Source organism: Triticum dicoccoides, chromosome 6B (genome assembly GCF_002162155.2).
Source record: "Triticum dicoccoides isolate Atlit2015 ecotype Zavitan chromosome 6B, WEW_v2.0, whole genome shotgun sequence".
In the NCBI taxonomy this organism is placed as follows: Eukaryota; Viridiplantae; Streptophyta; class Magnoliopsida; order Poales; family Poaceae; genus Triticum; species Triticum dicoccoides.
Genome location: NC_041391.1, coordinates 156,178,932 through 156,185,143, shown reverse-complemented (window position 1 = coordinate 156,185,143; position 6,212 = coordinate 156,178,932).

Sequence of the window (6,212 nt, the reverse complement as noted above, 5' to 3'; positions counted from 1 at the left end):
AACCCCCACCCGTGTCGAGTTTTCTTTGTTTGGCGAGGCCCCACAACCACCCGAGCCCTTCGATCGCACCGGCGAACTCCGGCGAGCTCTAAAAAATCGACTGACCCAATTTTGAAATTTAGTCTACTGTGATTTAACTAGTGTGGAATATAAAAGGGGAAAACCATAAGCATTGGGAGTATAGTGTTAAGCATGCCATGGCGGATCTGAAGGGGCAAACCGGACAAAGGCAACTGCGCAACCAAGACAAGAAATCAGAGTAAAGCAGTGGCAATCTATTTTCTTGCTGCGATAAATAAGTTAAGCAGATACGACAGAGTAACGCCTCTGGTGCGGCACCGTGTACGCATCTACTGAGAATTTTACGGTGCTGCGGTAGCGATGGCTGTCGGCGGCGTGGAAGCAGATCTTGGAGGGTAGACGGTGGTGGCAGGGTGCGGTGGACGAGACGGTCGTAGGAGCGGCTCCGGCAAGGTGGACGACGACGGGGATGAAGCGAGAGGACGGGATGCAAGGATCCCGGTCCGCAGCCGTGGATGAGAGAGGTCGATCTCTTGTAATGGACGGCGGCGTCGGGGTATCAGCTTCGGCACGGTGGAGGAGGACTACGGTGGATGGGGTGGCGGACGGCGGCGGATGGAGAAGGGTGGGGTGGAGAGGGTGTTTTGGCGCCCACGGAGTACGAATGGGGAAAAGGGAGGTAGAGAGGAAGGGGGGAACCATGTATTCAGGGCGCGCTTGTCTCAAATGCGAGGAAATTTACAAACTTAGCCCCCGTTTCAAATTTCTACTACATCACAGCAACACTAGTCAGTTGGGGATAGGACGGTAATCTCGCATACACCGAATATTTGCCGACAAGAGTTTGTTTTTGGCGCCCACCGTGTATGAATATGAATCGGGGAGGGAGTCCATTTCGGTCGAGGACACACTCTGTTTTGGCACCCACCATGTATGAATCCGGGTGAGAGGCGCATTTGGGTGAAATTACAAACCTACCCCTATCGAAACCTATAGAAATCCAGCAGATAGGCTTTGCGTGGCGGGGATTAGGCAGTAGTGATTTCCTTCTCGTAGATTTTGGTTTCGGGTGGTTACTGCGACTTTCCCCGATTCATTAAAATTTTGCAAAGTGCACGTTTACCGTGCCAACTCAATTCGAATCCCGTTTGTATTCTATTTTTTTCGGGCGGGGTCCATTTTCAATTGGAATTACATTCTATATACATCATTTTTTATATATACTTTCAAAAGCACAACACCATTTATACATAAATATGGTTTACAAATGGCATGATCTCAGAGTCATAAGGTTGTATCCATCAATTTGGATTTTCAAATATTTGAAACCACTTTATGTTGAAATCCAATGTATGCATTCCTCGCTAACTGTGTCCAATTAATGTGTGTTTCACGTGGTTCTTTTTTACTTCTCAAACATGTATAATGTGTTTCACACACGCAACATATGGTGTAATCCCGTTTAGACATTAATTGCATAGAAACCATGCATTGTTTGTAATTGAAGAATCTATGGATCACCAATATTGATAAACTATATAACATTACACGTGTGCCCAAATTCAAATGAATATGCATGTTTGATACACCAATTTGCGTTATGATATTATCGATGTCGTGATCTCCAGTTTAAATATTAGAATCCCCTTTAATCCAGATATTCGTCTGATATAGCTATCACTCATGCTTATATAGGACTATCTCTCTGGACCTATACGCGTTCATCGTCTCTCAGGTATCTCTCGTGCTACCTGTATGTCGACAATGATCTTTTATCTTCGTAACACACTGACGGTACTCTCTCCCTCGACCTTCATCACTCTATCTCTCTCTAAGTATATCTCGCTCCCTGCTATGTGTCTCTAACTATGATTCTCCATGTGGAATCTCTTTCTCTCACACAAACACAAAACTTTGTCTCCCGGGGTCTCATTTCTCTCTACTATTCCCATGTGTGCCACTCGCACACCCCTCATACAGAGATGTCTTTCACTCCTTAGATATGAGAACCTACGACACTTCCTCTTCAATATCTCTTTCTCACACACAAACACAAACTCTATCTCCCAGGGTCTCATATTTCTCCATTGTTCTCTTGTATGTCACTCACACACACCCTCTCTCCCTAGAGATATCTTGCGTTCCCTCGTATGTCTCTCTAGCTATCACTCTCGTTATGAAATATCTTTCTCTCTCGCAGACACAAAACTCCGTCTCTCTGGATCTCATTTCTCTCTGATATCTGTTTGTATGTGACTCACACGCACCCTCTCTCTATCTCTCTCACACCGACACACATAACCCAGCCTTCTGATCCACTCGACTCCTATCTCTAATGCACACTAGCTAGCATCTTTATCTTTCTATTTATCTGTTTCTCCATCAACCTTCTTTCTTGCCCTCACTCTTGATTCCTATCACGCACACTACATATTTTTCTCTCTACATGGAGTCAAGTGCCCTCTCACACACATATATAACTTCACCCTTTGGACCACCCGACGGTCATCTCCAACACCCAAACTAGCGGATGTCCCTCTAGCTAGCATCTCCATCTCTGTATCTATCTGTAGTTTCTCCGTCAACATTTCTTTCTCGCACGGATTCTTGCTTCCTATCACCCACACTATATATGTCTCTCCATACATATGCATTTATAGGTTGGTCTCTTTTGCACAATCGTTGCGCCTCATTCCCTCTGCTAGCTGTAGATGCATGCTCCAGCCCACCACTACAAGAAATATGTCAACTAGTGACCTTTTGTCAGTGACCCTGGAAGAATTGGTCATAGATCTATGACCATTTCAGACCAATTGGTCAAAAGCTGTTCGGGGGGCTCCAAACCCTAAACCATTGTGACCATTTTGGTCAGAAAGGTCATAATTTCCTTACACGAAATGGTCACAAAGCAAACAGTGCTAGTCTGATGCCTTATTTCTAGTTGTTAATGACCAATATAGATGGTCATAGCCTTGTAGATTGTGGTGGGTTGTGATGACTAGGCGCCATCTCATCAGTTTTGCCTATGTGTCATGTCCATGTGGCGGTTTTTGCCCTAGGTTGTGAAGCAACCTATATTTCTGTTATTCCAAAAATTCCCAAAAAATTATCATAAATGTTTTGGATCACATCTTCATCAAATGTGTCAAAAACATTCCTTGCCTAGTTCAAAAATAATTCGAAAATATTCATTTTCCTATTCTGTTCAGAGCAGCACTTTGTGAAGGAAGTACCACTTTGGCATGTCCAAATGGTATATATTTTCTACAGTTCTTTCATATGCCCAAATAACCATCCTCCACCAAATGCCAGCTCAATCCATTCATTATTTTGAGCCCAGCTTCAATATTCATATTTATGTCCAGTGTGGTACTTTGTAAAGCAAGTACCACCTAGGCTCCTCCTTTTGAGGTGAAAATTTGTGAAGACGGTCTTCTTAGTAACTGATCATCCTCAGCCAAAACTCACGCCCATTAGCCATGCGCATTTCCCGTACCGCAAATCAAACACCTTGCTGCTTATTCATGTTTGAGTATCGATCGGTCTCCTGGTGAGAATCTTATGTTGTGATTTTCTTCCTAGCACCTACCTGGGGAGTGCCCAACCCACTAGACATGCCTAGGCTGCCCAGAACACATGGCAATGCCACGGTCACGCGGTGACCACGCGACGGGCAAGCGAGCTTACGCGCTCTAGAGTTGGGGCCCTCGGCCACCGTCCAAACCTCGATGTCTCGCCATCAAACCATGTATTTCTGATTAAATAGATACTTATTTACCTAGAAATGGTTTTTGAAAAAAATAAAGAGCAAACTATGAGGCAGCTGCAGTTCAAATTTGACCCGTTTCCAGCTGAATCGACGGCAATTTGTCTTTTTCACCAGAGGTGGATCAAACTTTTTTCACCCAACCATTTTGGCAAGTGTGCATTATATATGGCCTAGTATTTTATAAAATTGATTTGGTCCATTTTTGCAACAATTATTTGGTAGTTCCTTCACAAAAAAACCTCCTTTTGGGCACTTGGAAAATGAAAAATGAATTTTCCGTGCACAGAAAATGAAAACTTCCTTAGGCAACATTGTTTTCCATTCCAAGATGCACCCTTTTGCACAATATGAGATCATTTGAACAAACTATGCCAAGAATGTGGCCATAAGATCATTTGGCTTGATAGCCATGAATCTTCACACGTGATAGCTCGTTTCTGAGAACACTTTCTTAAAATAATTGTCGTATTGCAAGTTTGTTATTTTTCCTAGGAACTTGGCCACATATAATGACACAATGCGAAGGTTTCCCAATTATTTAATTTTTTTTTGAATTTTTTATGCCCGTTTCAAAATGCGGTCAAAACAGCGGGAATGACCGTTCCTAGCTAGTGGTTGAATCTTGGAATTTTTTTTGGTGTTTCTCTGATTAAATAGATACTTATGTACCTAGAAATGATTTTTGGAAAAAATAAATAACAAACTATGAGGCAGCTGCAGTTCAAATTTGACCCGCTTCCAGCTGAATCGGCGGGAATTTGTCTTTTTGACCAGAGGTGGATCAAAACTTTTGACACCCAACCATTTTGTCAATTGTGCATTAAATATGGCCTAGTATTTTAGAAAAATGATTTGGTCTAATTTTGCAACAATTATTTGGGAGGTCCTTCACAAAAAAACTTCCTTTCGGGCACTTGAAAAATGGAAAATGGTTTTTTCGTCCAAAGAAAATGAAAACTTCCTTAGGCAACATTGTTTGCCATTCCAATATGCGCCCTTGTGCACAATATGAGATCATTTGAACAAACTATGCCATGAATGTGGCCATAAGATTGATCATTTGGCTTGAAAGCCATTGATCTCCACACGTGATAGCTCGTTTCTGAGAACACTTTTTTAAAATAATTGCCGTATTACAAGTTTGTTGTTTTTCCTGGGAACTTGGCCACATATAATGACACAATGCGAAGGTTTCCCAATTTTTTGAATTTTTTTGAATTTTTATGCCCGTTTCAAAATGCGGTCAAAACGGCGGGAATGACCGTCCCTAGCTAGTGGTTGAATCTTGGAATTTTTTTGGTGTTTCTCTGATTAAATAGGTACTTATGTACCTAGAAATGATTTTTGGAAAAAATAAATAGCAAACTATGAGGCACCTGCAGTTCAAATTTGACCCGCTTCCAACTGAATCGACGGGAATTTGTCGTTTTCACCAGAGGTGGATCAAAACTTTTGACACCCAACTATTTTGTAATTGTGCATTAAATATGGCCTATTATTTTAGAAAAATGATTTGGTCCATTTTTGCAACAACTATTTGGTAGTTCCTTCACAAAAAAACCTCATTTTGGGCACTCGAAAAATGGAAAATGAATTTTCCATGCAAAGAAAATGAAAACTCCCTTAGGCAACATTGTTTGGAATTCGAAGATGCACCATTGTGCACAATATGAGATCATTTAAACAAACTATGCCATGAATATGGCCATAAGATTGATCATTTGGCTTGAAAGCCATGAATCTTCACGCATGATAGCTCATTTATGAGAACACTTTTTTAAAATAATTGTCGTATTACAAGTTTATTATTTTTCCTGGAAACTTGGTCACATATGATGAAACAATGCGAAGGTTTTCCAATTTTTTGATTTTTTTTGAATTTTTTATGCCCGTTTCAAAATGCGGTCAAAACGGCGGGCTTGACCGTTCCTAGCTAGTTGTTGATCTTGGAAATATTTTGACGTTTCTCTGATTAAATAGATAGTTATGTACCTAGAAATGATTTTTGGAAAAAATAAAGGGCAAACTATGAGGCAGGTGCAGTTCAAATTTGACCCGCTTCCTGCTGAATCGACGAAAATTTGTCTTTTTCACCAGAGGTGGGTAAAACCTCTTGACACCCAACCGTTTGGTCAATTATACATTAAATATGGACTAATATTTTAGAAAAATGATTTAGTGCCATTTTGCAACAAATGTATGGTAGTTCCTTCACAAAAAATACATTTTGGTCACTCAGAAAATAAAAAATGGTTGTTTTGAGCAAAGAAAATGAAAACCTCCCAAATCAACATTGTTTGTCATGCCTAAATACACACATGTACTCCCTCCGTCCGGAATTACTTGTCATCAAAATGAATGAAAATGGATGTATTAGAATTAAAATACATCTAGATACATCCATTTCAATGACAAGTATTTC